We start from the raw sequence: 15780 nt of genomic DNA on the forward strand, positions 1-15780 counted from the left end.
AGGAGTTCTTTTTCATGGAGCCTGTCTGCCACTCTGCCCGCTCATTTTAAAATGTATGGATCCCTCTCCTTCAGACCCAAGGCCATATTGATCCTGGAATCTACGCCACTAATTGCTGAGTGCCTCTAAGAAGCAAGAACAGGGAGGGGGAAGCTTGCATGTCAATATTTGTTACTAACCTTGACAGATAATCATTTTAAGTGATGGTGACTTTTTCCTCCTCTAAAGCTTTAATTACTGGCGTGTACACACTGCAATCATTTTGTTCTTGTGTGAGTTTAATAGTCTGTAATCCATTTTAATTACATTCTTTGCTTATCAAGATTAGACTTCCAAGCAAGGATAGAACAGACTCTAGCTTCCGCCTTTTCTCTATTTCCCCTCTCCTAGTCAGAGCCTCGAAAATACCCATGGATTTGGAACCAGTTTAAAAACAATTTTTACTCTTTGCACTTAAAGCAAACAAACAGACCCATCAAAGAGAAGTCTCTCTGTGCCTTTTCCAATCTGTTGGTCCATTGACTAGAAGAGATGGACACAGGTGCTTCCTCCGTTAAGCTCGGAATGAGAAACTTGTGGAGAACTTTGAAGGGGTGTAAGCGGGAGAGGGAAGTCTCTCTTTGCTGTGGGTGGTGAGGGAAAAAGTGGTTTGTTAAAATTCATTGACTTTGTAAATATTATGTTCTGTGTACCTTTCCATTCGTGAATTACAATAGAAAAAAAGCATTATATATAGAATGCCAAACAGGACTGGGTTCTCGGGGTTGCTCTATGCTTTTGTTAAGGGCAATCCCTTAAGAGTGGCCACATCTCCCTAGCAGCTAACATTCTAATTTACTGGATGTGGCTTCCCTAGAAACGGAGATGGAAGGGTCTAGACCTGCCACACAGAAGGATCCTGTGACTTACCTAACAGTCCCCACATGCGACTTTCTGAAGCATATTTGACAAAGCCCCGGCCAACTCAAAGAGGGGTACAAAGCAAACATTGTCCACCTAAGGAGTGCCACCCTCAGCGGGAATAGACAGAGCCAAGCTGGGCCTGAGAGGGGCCTGGCTCCAGGCTCCCTGCGGGAATATGGTTCAGAAGCCCAAGCTGGAGCCAGAGTAATCGCGGGCCTTTCACTTTAAGCCAGTTTGAATTGCTTTCAACTGACTTTGTTCTAACTAAAGTCCAACTATCAGGCTTGAAAGGTACCCAATTTGGAATCCCCCACCCCCTTTTATTTGCCAAAGCCCCTGGAGTAAGCATCAAATTGGTCCCAGATGGTTCATTAACATTAGCCAAATGCTTTCAAAATAAAAAGCAGTATTTTTGTTTTAATTAGATCCACACAGTAAGATTCTTCCTCCCTATAATACCATCAAACCCTAGCATGCACACGTGAACACACACACACACACACACACACAGAGCACAGCACAGAGAGAGAGAGAGAGAGAGAGAGAGAGAGAGAGAGAGAGAGAGCGCATTTGAAAACTTCTACCTCTTTACTGAGGCCCTCCTTGGAGAAAATACCATGACAGAGTATTTTTGTCTATTTCCCAAATGAACACTGTCTGCTTGAGGGTGGGGTCTCAGAGCATCCAGGTTCCCAGGTCCCAACACAGAGCCAGGAAGGGGAGTTTTCTCCAACTTGGACTTGACAGTACCTAGCTGCAGCCTCCAGCCTGAGGAAGAAAGGCAGATGCTTTCCCATGCACTTTTGAGCTACTCATCAGGTTTTGAGTTACTCATCAGGTTCCTGCAGAGAGGTCGATCAGGGTCTCCCCGGAAGTGAGTCAGCAGTAGGACAGGACAAGCAATCCCCGGATGTGTCACAGACCATTTTCCTCCTCCATGTGCCCCACTCTTTCTTTACCTGCCCCACAGTTTCTCAACCAACGTCACTCTCCTCTGTGGTTTCTTTTTCTCCTTCCTCCTCTCCAAGTCCTCTGCTCTTACCTGCTGCATGCATGGAAGGCTCTCCTGGGCCTTTTATGCCTTTTTAATGGTCCCTGGAGCTGTCCTGTGGCACAGCAATACAGCATAAGAGTCAATAAGCAAGGACATTTAGCTATGGAAATTTAAGGCTAAAACATGACATATACATAAGAGTGATGGGTTGTTCCGTTCTCTCTCTCTCTCTCTCTCTCTCTCTCTCTCTCTCTCTCTGTGTGTGTGTGTGTGTGTGTGTGTGTGTGTGTGTGTGTGTGTGAGAGTTTATGTGTGCAGGTGCATATGTGTATGTGGGTACACATGCACATATGTACATATTGAAACCAGAGGACCAGCTGTCACTAAGTGGTGCATACCTGTTTTTATCTCTTTTCTTTCCTTTCTTCCTTCCTTCCTTCCTTCCTTCCTCCTTTTCTTTCCTTCTTTCCTTCCTCCCTTTCCTATTCATTTTGAGACAGGGTCTCTCTATTTACCCCCTAGATGTCCTGAAACTCTCTATATGGACCAGGCTGGTCTCATACTCACAGAACGCTGCCTTCTTCTGCCTCCTGTATGCTGGGAATAAAGGCACACGCACCACCATGCCTGAATCTCTTCTGACAGAATCTCTCACTAGCCTGGAATTTAACAAACAATGAGGTTGACTGGCCAGGAAAACCAGAGATACGCTTGTCTCTGCCTCTGCCTCCTTAATGTTGGGATTACAAGCAGGCAAGCCCACACCCAGTTTTATTTTGTTTTGCTTTGTTCTGTTTTAATGTGGTTTCCGGGGACCAGAATTGGGTCCTAATGCTTGCAAGGTAAGCACTTCACTGACTGAGCTGTTTCCTAAGTTTCCAGTTCTCTGTCGCTGTAAAGCAAACTTCCCAAAGCTCAAACTGTAAAACAACAATAATTTTTACCATTTCTCACTGTGGTGGTCTAGGGTAGGTGGGTGGGGCTGGGGGTTCAGGAATTTGGGGGAGAACACAACGGATCAGCATGTTTTTAATCCAGGATGTTTAAGGCCTCGTCTGGAAAACATTGAAGACGGTGGCTGGAATCATCTGAAGTCATGTTTTCTTGAATACCTAGGGTTGACTTGGCTGTAGGCAGAAACCTTAATGGGACAATTGACTGGAATATCATTGACTGGAATTCCTACATATGGTTTCTCTAAGGCCTGGGCTTCCTTATCACTTGGTGATTGTGTTGTCAGGGTATAGGGGAGACGGTGGAGAGGGGGAGAAGAGAGAAGAGAGGGGGAAGGGAAGAGGGAAAGGGGAGAGAGAGAGAGAGAGAGAGAGAGAGAGAGAGAAGACCACTTTTTATTAAAAGTATCATATCATTAGTTTGGTAAATTCTTTGGTTCTTTGTTGTCAATATCAGAGCATAATTTCAAGTTCCCATTGCTTCAGACCTGGGGCGTTACATGGATGACCTACTTAAATGTTCACACTTCCTCTTAAATTCACCACTCTTGGGGTTGGGGATTTAGCTCAGTGGTAGAGTGCTTGCCTAGCAAGCGCAAGGCCCTGGGTTCGGTCCCCAGCTCCGAAAAAAAAGAAAAAAGAAGAAAAAAATTCACCACTCTTTCTAGAGTCTCCTTCCTAGTTGATGGTGCTTTGTATGGGCCTTGGTTGGCACAGAATCCTTACTCTCTGGGATCTACTTGCTCAGTTATCTGGAACTTCTCAGTTATCCAGAACTTCTAAGTTATCTGGAACTTCTCAGTTATCCAGAACTTCTAAGTTATCTGGAACTTCTCAGTTATCCAGAACCTTCAGTGTAATTGTCCCACACGGAGACCACCTTGCCGTTCTGGGTCAGGCTTGGGCCATGGCACTAGGATTCCCCTCAACCTCTAATCTCCAGGGTTTTCTTCCCCTGTGGAGAACTTTACGTCCTCCCATTGCTCAGAGACTGTGTTGTCTCTATCCTGTCAACTGTCCCAGCTCCTGCTCTGTCCGTCTTTCTTCCTAGGTCTCCAACTTCTCGCCTTGATTTAGTTCATCTGCTTTCTCTAACCATCTTTCTATTAAACCCCGCCCCTGGTGTGTCAACCGGAATCACTCTTCCAACCTCTTGGATTCCAAAGCTCGGTTTCTGTGTTTTCTATAGCAATTATTCATAGTAACTTATACGACAAGGGAAATTTGTCACTTATCATCTCCATATAACTAATTTCACTGCACGCTCTCTAGCCATGGCTTACAAACGAAGAAACTAGACTTGGTGAATGACTCAATTCAACCAAGGCCTGCCAATCAGAGCCAGCCGTGACATCATGTGAGAGCACAAGTCACTTAGAACTGTGAGTTTGGGGTGTCTTCTGAGTGGGCTTGTCTTTTTTGTCTCTATGCTTAATTGGAAGAAAGCACAGACCAACGTCAGAGTAGACAGGGAGGAAAGCCATCAGATAGGGAAGGAGAAGCAGGAGCTCCTGTTCACTGAGCTCAGAGTCTGAAGCAGCCTGACCTGAGTCAAGATTGGAGTACCTGGAGTGGCTCAGACACAGCCTTCTGGTGGCCGTCCTTGGACTGTGAAACTCACTGGCACTGTAATACTTTATTATTGGAAAGTGAGCAGGAAGTCAGGGACCATGCAAAGTATATGGAAGTTAATCTCTATTGGAGAAAGTTGAAAGGGATCTAGGAGACCTAAAATAACGATATGTACATGTTAATGGCAGGCTGAGAATGGAAGGTCCACCAAAATATGTACTTACTTAACCACTGAACAAAATCAAAGTGGCTTCTTTATTACAAGCCACCTCCTCAGAGGTCTTAATACGGTGGTGTGTGTGGCGGGCCTACAAGGGGAACACTTCTGAGACAGCCCTGGTCATTCAGTTCCACATGTTCTTAGCATGTGCGTTCAGAGGCTCCAGTGCTGTTGTTCCTGAGCACACAGATGAAGTATGTCTTAGTTCTTTTGTTCCGAAGAGTGGAGGCAAGTCTAGAACACCTTAATAGAGGAAGAGTTGTTAAAGGGATAAATACGGAGATAAGGAACATTGGGCCAAGGCCCATAAGGCCTGGGACAAAATCTGGGCATTGGCAAGTTATTTAAATGACAATGTAGCTCTTTAGCAGTGGTCTACTGTATCTGACACCAAATGGGCAGGCAACAAAGGCAAGAGACAGATGAATTGGTGGGCATCAGCTAAGCATTCAGGGACATGATCAGTGGAGTGGAAAGGTAACACAGGAAATGAGAGGAAATATTTACAGATCGCATATCCAGTAAAGGACTTTGTATTCGGGATACAGAAAGAACTCTTACCACTCAGTCTTAAAACCATGACTGACCCAGTGTGAACCCTTGGCCAAGGATCCGGATGGATGCTCCCACTAGGTTGAAAGATAGATGGTCCACAGCAAGAGAGCCTCGTTATCACTTGTCAGCAGGTAGATGAGGCATAATTCCACATCCGTCTTTGCAGGGCAAGGATGCCGCAAAATGGAAAGTCCTCTGGAACCACTGGTGGTGACATGAGATGGCACAGCCACTTCAAGAAAGCCTGACAGCTCATGGGAAGGGTAGGTGTTCAATTGTCCCTTGACTCAGAAATCGGACTCCCAGGAGAAATAAAAGCACGTGTTCACTTCAAACTTGTTAACAAGTGCCCACGGCTGCGTTGTTTGCAATAACCCACAGCCTAAAAGTATGCAGACCAATGAGACGTATCTGTGCAATGGAATATTGATTTAAAACCAATAAGGGGATGAAGAACTTAGGGGTGCACCCTACAGCCAGCATGAATCTTGGAGAACTCATGCTGTGAGAGAAGCTGGTCACATTGGATCACGTTTTCTTTGATATCACTTACAGTATAATGTCCGTGGTAGCAAACCTGCGGCCAGGATGTAGGAAGGAGGTTGCTAATGGCTGGAGACTATGTGGGGAAGGAAAGGGAGAAGGCTAGGGGTGGCAGAGTGGCTACAGGGTGCTTGTCATATTGGTGGAGAGGTAATGAAAAAAGGTGTCATTAACTCTGCCAAGTAATAAATGCACAACTGTGAATTCATCAGAACCATGAAATCCATATATATCGAGTGGGTGAATTGTACAATGCGTGAATTATCTCAAGTAAACCTTTCTTAGAATGGCTAGCAGCTAATAATATCCATTCTCTGTGTCTCTAACAATACAACACTAATTTGATTCCAGACACTCCACTACGGGACTACCAAGTATAGCCACTGGAATTATTTTTGGTCAATAAAATGTGAGCAAGTGTTTTGTCTGGAACTTCCTAGAAGCAATTGAAAGAGAATGGGCTGTTAGAACACTTGCCTTTTGGTCTTATTTTAGCTTCTGTAATGAGCCTAAAACTCCTATAAAATGCCTAGTAAGTATTTGGGGATGTGAACCGACTTTGAGGCTGCAAACCTCATGCCAAGAAAGAGAAGGGAAGTTGGGAGCTCGAGCTGTAGTGACCCTGAGGCACCATGTAATGACATTGCTTGACTGCTTGCCTCTAGTTTCTCTCTCTCTCTCTCTCTCTCTCTCTCTCTCTCTCTCTCTCTCTCTCTCTCTGTGTGTGTGTGTGTGTGTGTGTGTGTGGTGTGTGTGTGTGTGTGGTGTGGTGTGTGTGTATGTGTGTGTGTGTATGTATGTGTGTGTGTTTGTGTGGTGTGTATGTATGTGTGTGTGGTATGGTGTGTGTGTGTATGTGGTGTGTGTGTGTGTGTGTGCTCGGTGTGTGTATGGGTGCTAGTGCATATGCATATAGAGGTCAAAGGTTGATGCTGAGTATTGAGTTTTGTTTGTTTGTTTGTTTGTTTGTTTATTATCTCACAGTGAACCTGGAACTCACAGTTCCAGCTAGGCTGACTGACCAGTGAACTCCTGGGAAAGATTCCATTTCGTTATAGGGAGAAACTAAATTCAAGGTCCCAGACCCTAGGGAAGCTGGAGACTTCCCTAAGAGCTGAACAGCTTCTGTTGTCTGCGTCTCGGCATCTCAGAGACACCTCGTAAGGAGGAAGTTGTCTGAGTCCAGCTATCTCAAGGACAACTTCTCCATCTGGCCCGCGGGGTTAAACAAATTCATCTTCCCAAGCCTAGGGATAAACACCTATCCCACTTCTCCAAACATTTTCTTAATTGTCTGTTAACCTGTTAACCAGTAAAGAATATAGAAATCACTGTTATCTAAACCCAGGTTTATAAGTTGTAAAAATATATAACCAATCGTCATTATACCCTAATTAACTACCTGCAGCTGACTTATTCATTTGTCCCTTTAGCACTCTGTCCAGGAGAATGGGTTAAGGACCTTGGAGCCAGATGCCCTGAATACGGCCCAGGCTCCAATAGGTACTTCCTTGGCTTAACCCATAATGTCAAACACAATCACACAGCACTGCAGCTCGCCCCAGCTCTACTCTCGATGTGAGTACCCCTGCTTTAAAAATGTCATACAACTCCTTCAGACAGGAACAATTCTGGGTCAGAGTTTTTGACTGTGGGATGGCAACCCCATCCCTCCACTTGATGCCCCGTCTTTCTGCTGGAGGTGGACTCTACAAGTTCTCTCTGCCCACAGTGGAACATTTCATCTAAGGAACCTCCCCCCTTTGAGATCTGAGAGTCTCTCACTTCCCATGTCTCTGGTATATTCTAGATGGTCCCCCCACCTCCTACCTCCCTAGGTTGCCTGTTTCTATTCTTTCTGCTGGCCCTCGGGGCTTCAGTACTGTTCCCCTGACCAATACCTGATCATGTTCCCCTCTCTCCTCACCCTGTCCCCTTACCCATCCCCACCCCCACCCCTGCCTCCTGTGATTGCTTTCTTCTCCCTCCCAAGTGGCATTGAGGCATCCTCACTTGGGACCTCTGGCTTGTTAGCCTTCTTGAGTGCTGTGGATTGTATCCTGGGTGTTCTGTACTTTTTTGGTCTAATAATCCATTTATTAGTGAGTAAATACCATGCATGTCCTTTTGGATCTGAGTTACCTCGGTCAGAATGATATTTTCTTGTACCATCCATTTGCCTGCAAAACTCATGATGTCCTCTGTCTGAAAGAACTGTAGGGACAAAAATGGAGAAGAGCTTGAGAAAAAGGGGGTCCAGTGACAGGCCCAAATTGGGATCCAGCTCAGGCGAGGCCCCAAGGCCTGACACTACTACTGAGGCTGTGGTGTGCTTACAGACAGGAGCCTAGCATGGCTGCCCTCTGAAAGGCCCAACAAGCAGTTGAAAGAGTCAGATGCAGATATGTGCACCCAACCAATGAACAGAAGCTGCTGACCCCTGTGATTGAGTTGGGGTAAAGCTGGAAGAAGCTGAGGAGGAGGTAGACCCTAGAGGAAGACCAGCAGTCTCAACTAACCTGGATACCTAGGATCTCTCAGACACTGAGCCATTAACCATGCAGCATACACCAGCTGACATGAGTCCCCCAACACATATACAGCAGAGGACTGCCTGGGTCTGGACTCAGTCAGAGAAAATGCACTTAACCCTCAAGAGTCTTGGAGCCCCAGGGAGTGGGGAGTCCTGATGGAGTGGGGGTGGTTGGGGACATCCTCTTGGAGATGGGGGGAGGAGGTGTGGGATGTGGAACTGTTGGAGGGTGAATCAGGAGGGGGATAAAGTCTGAACCTAAAAAAAGATTAAAGAATAAACTTTTTAAAAATGTTGTACAACCTCCCCTAGCGTGGTTTAAATCCTGAACTGGCCACCTCCCTGAGCCCCCAGAAAAGAAAGCTCAGGTTTAAAGCTTTTATCTCTGAATCGACTTCCTTCCTGAACCCAACAGTCCCCCAGCTGGGGTTACAGGTGCATACTAGTCCCCAGCTGGGGTTACAGGTGCACACTAGTCCCCAGCTGGGGTTACAGGTGCATGGTAGCATATTCAGCTTTTACATGAGTTCCTAGGGCTCTGAACTTGGGTCCTTGCACTTGCACAGCCATCTCTTCAGGGTCCAACACTTGGTTGTTTATTGTTTTTGCTGTAAACGACACCTTGTTATGTAGCCAGGACTGACTCAGACTTGTAGCAACCTGTCCCCCTCTGCCTCTGGGGTTCAGGCTTCATAAATATGCACCCCTACTACATTTGGCCTTAGACTTCTTTTGGATGAATAACGAATGTCTATCCTGTTTAAGTTTCTGCTATTTTTAATTTTCTTTTTAACCGACAGCCTAATCCTCTGTAGCTAAAATTATCTTCTGCAGAGCCGATTCCCAAAGCCCTTCCTTCCCCTTTCTCCCGCAGTATGTTGGCATTCTATGGACTGAACGACTTTTGGGTCCAAAATGAGGAATTCAATTCATGAATTCAGAAGACAAGACTGTCTGAATTCTGTGCGCAAAGCGCTGGCTTCCAACCCCAGCACTCGATTTTTTTGTTTTGTTTTAATAAAATAAAAAGTCCCTATGGGAAGAAGGGAAAGAGGATGGAGACATAAACCAAGAAAGGGTACTTTGCTGCAGCGAGATACTTGACACAAAGAAACTTGAAGAAGGGTTTCTCTTGCCTCACAGTTGGAGGGTACGGTCAGAGAGGATGAAGTCATGGTGCCAGGAGCCTGAGGCAGCTGCTTGCATTGTATCCGCAGTGAGGAAGCCGAGAGAGATGAACCCGATGAGCAGGTAGCTTCCTCCTTTTCTTACAGTCTGAGACTGAGCCCACGGACACCTGCGTGCAAGATGGGACTTCCCAGTTCAGTTAACCCAAGGTAACCCCTCCCAGGCATACCTGGAGACTTGTCTCCTAGCTGGTTCTAGATCTGTCAAGTTGGCAATCAATAGAAACCATCACCAGAGGGATTGTTAGACGCTGAAAAAGTCCAGGGGTTTTTACTTTATTTTGCAGAGGCGGGGGTGTGGGGGTGGCTGGTGGTGTTGAGGGAAGCCGAGGGAAACCAGGGAATGCTTGGCAGAGATTAATCTGTACGTATGCTATAGTAGAGGGTAGATTATGGCGAGCTAATGTTCCTCTGCGAGAGAAGAGAAAACAGCGCCGATGAGCTATTCCAGACACACAGATTGATTCACATCCATCACTCCTGGGGCAGAGCCTCTGAGAATCCTCAAAGAAGGGGAGAGGATCTAAATGCATCTGCTCAGACAAATGTGGAAAGACAGGGGTTTCTCTCTAGGTAAAACGATCCTTCCTCTCAGCTTGTCGCCTGTCACCGCAGCGGTTTCTGGTTCCGCTTTGGGAGTCCCAGAAATCCGAGTTGCCCACAGAAACTGGAAAATGTGGGGTTGTTTATGCAGAAGCAAAGTTGGGTATTTTTTTTTTCGATTACTGATGTTTTCCTGCAAGCTTCAAAATCCTATTTTGTCACCCCATCTGGTTCTTACAACTTTTCTTCAAGGTGGGTGGGATGGGAGGGTATCCCCAGTTCTCATAAGCTACATCATCTCGATTCTCTGGTACAGTCTAAAATAAAATGCAGTGCTGTCTCCTGAGCTTTTACTCTCACTCACTTCATCCCAGAGCCCTCTTCTCAGGCCAACACATTCAGTATCACCCTTAAAGCTAGAGACCAGGTCCTCAGGGATGTAGTAAGGGATCTCCTCATGTTCTCCAAGATGGCGCTTCTCCACACCTCCCCTCCATCGTTCCTAAAATGCTGGTCTTCTTGATCAGGGCCATATGGACTGTCTAGGGCTATTCTGAATATTGAGTTTATATGACTTTTTTTTTGTTAGAAAAATTGTGGGTCAGCTGAGGTTGTAAGCATGAGCTCTGGTACTGGCCCAATCTGACCTCCGACTCCATGGCTGTACGCCACCCTTTCCTCACCTATAAAATGTGTGTGTGATGCTGCTCCCTACATCTTAGGCTGTTCTGGTGACTGACTGAGCATGGGAATGCAAAGCAGTTAGCACGGAACTAAAGAAGATTAACTGAGATGGAAAGTGGGGAGAAAGGAGGGAAGAGATACACAAAGGAGTCTTTTTTAAAATCTATATTATCTCTATGTGCCTTGGCATTTTGTCCATACATGTGTCTGTGTGATCTCCTGGGACGGGAGTTACAGTTGGGAACAGTTGTGAGCTGCCCTATGGGTGCTGGCAATTGCATCCTGTGGAAGAACAGCCAGTGTTAACTGCTGAGCTCTCTAGCCCACGAAAGCAGTGTTTAGCATTAAATGGCAGATTCAGTGTGCCAAAGCTAAGGACTGAGTTAGGCTCCAAGTAAAGAGCATTCTGACCTCTGGGCTGTCCTCTGGCAATGGAGTCTGCCAAAGGGGTGGGAGGTGAGGGATGTCACTTCTTCAGGCATTCAAACGGAGACGTCCAGCTTCAAGTGAGGATGTGGATCAGTAATTTGTCAGGGTCTTCCTAGCCAACGTTTTTGCAAAATAAATAAAGGAAGCTTTAAGTGACCAACAACCAAATGTTCTTTGAAGATTGTAGAGCCGCAGTAGCCCAGCAATCAAGGACCTATTTTAACTAAGAACTGAGCTTCCAAAGACTATTCATAATCCTCCAATTCAGAGTCCATTGGACACCCTGGGCAGAGTGTGGGTCGTGTTTGGAAAGAGGAGAAAGTTCATATGAAGAAGTGTTCTCTTTGAAGCCCACAAAAGGTCTGCCCTCCCTTCCATTCATCAACTCTAGTCCAAAGAACTAGACAACGCCCTCCCCAGCAGGATACCCTACACCAAAGTAGCCCCAGCTTTCTACACATTGGGAACAACACACTGACAACTCAAAGCTCCCTGCCCTAGCTGGCCACACTGCCAGATCAAGAGAGGAGACTCCAGAAGGAAAGGGGTAGACATGGGATCTACCAGTGACTGCCTTTCCACAGTTTCAGTTCTAGTGTCTGTGAAGATGATTTCTTGTTCTGCTGCCCCAGACCCCTGGGTCACTGAAAGAAGCCATCTTCCCATCTCATGTGGTCTGTTGGGACTGCCAATCGGAGCAATCTTAGGCCCGTCTGATCCTGTGGCTGGCGCCTGACCAACCATAGAACGACCCTATAATCCTGCCTTCAGTGACTGCACCAAGAGAACGCCTGAGTTTAGCAGGACCAATGAGCCCCTTCCAAGTCTGCTACCATCATTTGAACTTGAGAGAGATGCTCACTTTCTTGCATGATGGGTAATTGGGGTTCTGTAAGGGTGGCTTACAGAATCATCAGGCCATCAGAACCAGAGGCCATCTTTACTAACCTAGAAGAGAAGAACTTCACAGAAGGGAGGTAGAGGTTGAGTCAAACAAATGACGAACAGGGGCTGCCTCTGCTCTTTGTACCCCTGTGGACAAGTAGAATTTAAATAGCTCAACTCTTGGACTTGTGAGTTATATACTCTAGGGGGGAAATTAAACGACTGCAAATAGACCTGACTGACTAAGTCCAGACAAAGCAAGGTGTCAGGTCACATCTGCCCAAGATGCCATTCATTGCAAGGGGGAGATCCGGACAGCCTAGAGATAACTATTAAACCCAGAAAAAAAGACTTCACTTTCTCACTGCCCTTCTTGCTAGTTATCTAGGATCAGAGTCACCCTAAAATTCACATTCTAGCTCATGGTGGGTGCAAACCAGGTTTCTTGGCATCGTATAACTGATCTCACTTTAAAGGCATAGACTTGCCTTGATTCTTAAAATAAAAATCCCCCACACGCATGTCAATCACGTAGCCAATTAAGAGGCCTCCGAATGACAAGCCACTGGATTGTCAAGGTATGTTACAGACAGACACACGGGAAGTTTCTGATAGTTGGGATAATTAGTATGTCATCTACTGCCTGGCCAGTTCTGCTTGCCAGAAGGAATCTGAGGGGATCCAGGACTATTTTAACAGGCAATTTAGGGAGCAGGTACCTCTGAGTTCTCACCTGCTTGGCCCAGAGCATGGGGCAAGGTAAGTGTGTGTGTGTGTGTGTGTGTGTGTGTGTGTGTGTGTATGAGTGTGTATGTGTGTATGTTTATATGTATGTGTGAGTGTGTATGTGTATATGTGTGTCTGTGTGTATGTGTGTGTGAGTGTGTGTGTATGTGTGCATGTGTGTGTGAGTGTGTGTATGTGTGTATATGTGTGTGTATATGTGTGTGTATGTGTGTATATGTGTGTGTATATGTGTGTATGTGTGTGTGAGTGTGTGTGTATGTGTGTATATGTGTGTGTATGTGTGTGTATGTGTGTGTATGTGTGTGTGTATGTGTGTGTATGTGTGTGTATATGTGTGTATATGTATGTGTATGTGTGTGTATGTGTGTGTGCATGTGAATGTGTGTGTATGTGTGTGTATATGTGTGTATGTGTGTGTATGTGTGAGTGTGTGTGTATGTGTGTGTATGTGTGTATATGTGTGTATATGTGTGTATGTGTGTGTATATGTGTGTGTGCATGTGTATGTGTGTGTGAATGTGTGTGTATGTGTGTATATGTGTGTATGTGTGTATATGTATGTGTATGTGTGTGTATATGTGTGTGTGCGTGTATGTATGTGTGTGTATGTGTGTGTGTGTTTGTGTGTGTGTATATATGTGTGTGTGTTAAGGCATTGCCACATTAGGAATGTAGAAAAACACTGATGAAGAGAGTTTGCCCAGCAGTTACTTCCTCTTCTGCCCTCCAGACCTGAACCTTTGACTGGATGAATTAAGCTTCAGATTTTATACTTCCCTAAACCCCTTTCTAGCAACCTGCAGATAACCTCAATAAACACAGATTTCCTTCCTCCCCGGGATGTCGAGAGAGTACCAAGTGGAGGATGCTACTGCGCTTGCAGAAACTGAACAGAGAAGCTGTGCCTCATAGAGAATGGGGTCCCTCCCACCCACATCCTCCTTGGGGAAGACGGCCCTTAGTGCTCCACTGTGAGAGCTGCAAAATAACGCTATAAAAATGTTTATAGACACACGAGGTCCCCAAGGCAATCTATACGACACAACAAGCATGCTGGAAGCAGAGATAAAGGAAACACTATTTGCTGGCACCTTGTTGGAGAGATCTGCGGGAGGTTAGGGGGAATACTTTAGCATCCAGCTCGAAAGCTGTGATCGCATCAGCCACCTTCCCAAGAATGTGAAGCCTGTGGGCCGTGAGGTTTTTACGCTGCAGGGTAGGAGGTACAAGCCTGGGCTAGAGGGACACGGCTTGCATGACAGGATGTAGAGGCTGACAGGCAGTAGCTGCCCTCCCTGACAGCGTGAAGCCTCCCTCCCACTCTGGCCATTACCTCCATAAGGAATTACCAGTGTCCTGGAGACTCGCAGCACATTTGTTTTCTCTTACAGTTCTAAGCCAGGCTCTTGGAGAGCTAAATCCAACGAGCGAGTGTTGGCAGAGCCATGCTCCCTCTGGAGTGCCTCGAGGACAGTCTGCTTCTATACCCTTCTCCAGTTCCTTGGGCTGTGTTCCTTGGCCTGTGGCCTTACCTCCACCTTCCAACCCGGCACTGTAGCACCTCCCTTATTAAAAAGAAATTAGTAAAAATGTTAAAAACTATTATTTTTATTTGACGTGTATGGGTGTTTTTGTCTGCATGTATGTCTGTGCACCACAGCATATCCGGTGCACACAGAGACCAGAAGAGGATGTGGGATCTCCCAGGACTGGAGTTACCGATGACAGTAAGCCGCCATGTGGGTGCTGGGAATTGAACCCAGATCCTCTGAAAAGAGCAGTCAGTGCTCTTAACCACTGAGCCACAACCCCAGCTGTGGCATCTTCCTTCTTTAGTCCTAGCCTCTTCTTTTCTAGTTGTGTCCAATTTCCTTCTGTCTCATAAGGACAGTAGTGCTCACACTGGCCTGCAGGGATAACTCACCCGTTCCTTACTTGTGAGCTTCTACAAAGATCCTCACTCTTTATCGTGTACCATGAACGGTCACTGAGACTAGGACCTCATATCTTTAGAATCATCAATAAACTGCAGCCCATCCTAGTACAGAATGGAAAGCGATGTCGTGTTTATGGACCATGTAAATGAACATTCTGCCTGGTGGTAAGAGCTCCAATTAATTCAGGAACACTTCGCAATTACTACTGAAAGTAAACTATTTTTACTCTCGGGTTCAACAATTCCCTCTAATTAGTGCTAAGAATTCATCATAGGATATTTTTAATTAATTTTTTCCATGTAATATATTCTGAATTCAGTTCTCACTGTGTTCTTGACAATGGGCGTTCAAGGATTATTTGTTGATGTCGTTTATAGAAGCTACATTTGCAAACAGCCCACACAGCCTGGCAATGGGGACCGGGTGAGTGTGCAAAAGGGCTTCCACACCACGGGATGCTGTATCAAGCAGAGTGAGACAGTCCTTTGAAGAAAGTCTTCAAGGTAAGACACAGCGTCAGGCTGTGAGACACCATATAGATGTTGCAAAACATAGCTCGCACCTCCTAAGATAAGACTAAGCCTATTCTGTTCCAAATGTGAGTGACCACAGCTTTGCAACACAAGTTGTGGTTGACCAAGAATAACATGTCCTCCTGTGGAAGCTGTTTTGTGAACCTTCAAGGCATTTATCAAATACCCTGAGAAACTCAGGTCGGGGGCCTACAGAGAAGATGGGGAAACTCTGTTGTGGGCTTCAGGCATGATCTGAAGACATTCTTAGCTGTTGGATGGGGGAAGCTAATGATTTGCCAACTCAATACATCTCAAAGGTTCTACCTTTAGTTGAAAGAATGAAGGTTAGAATCAGGGCGGGCAATGAATGGTTATTACTGGGGCTGAAGAGAGCACCCCTCCCAAAAAAACCAGGCTCTCAGTTTGCTGTATTCCAACTCTCCATATTCATAAAGCTCTAACTAGTCATCCTCAAAGAATGATATTCTTAAAAATTGTGTGTGTGTGTGTGTGTGTGTGTGTACATATATACCTCATGCAATGGGGAGGTCAGAGGTTAACTTTGTAGTGTTAACTCTCT

General features: G+C 45.8%; 1 long non-coding RNA gene across 1 annotated transcript; it reads left to right on the forward strand.

Moving 5' to 3' along the window:
• Positions 1-6769: 6769 nt before the first annotated feature.
• Positions 6770-14350, forward strand: LOC134479464 (uncharacterized). Its single transcript, XR_010052798.1, has 2 exons — positions 6770-7318; positions 9417-14350. It is a non-coding gene; the product is annotated as an uncharacterized LOC134479464 (long non-coding RNA).
• Positions 14351-15780: the final 1430 nt, after the last annotated feature.

This window comes from Rattus norvegicus, chromosome 6, assembly GCF_036323735.1.
Source record: "Rattus norvegicus strain BN/NHsdMcwi chromosome 6, GRCr8, whole genome shotgun sequence".
Lineage (NCBI taxonomy): Eukaryota > Metazoa > Chordata > Mammalia > Rodentia > Muridae > Rattus > Rattus norvegicus.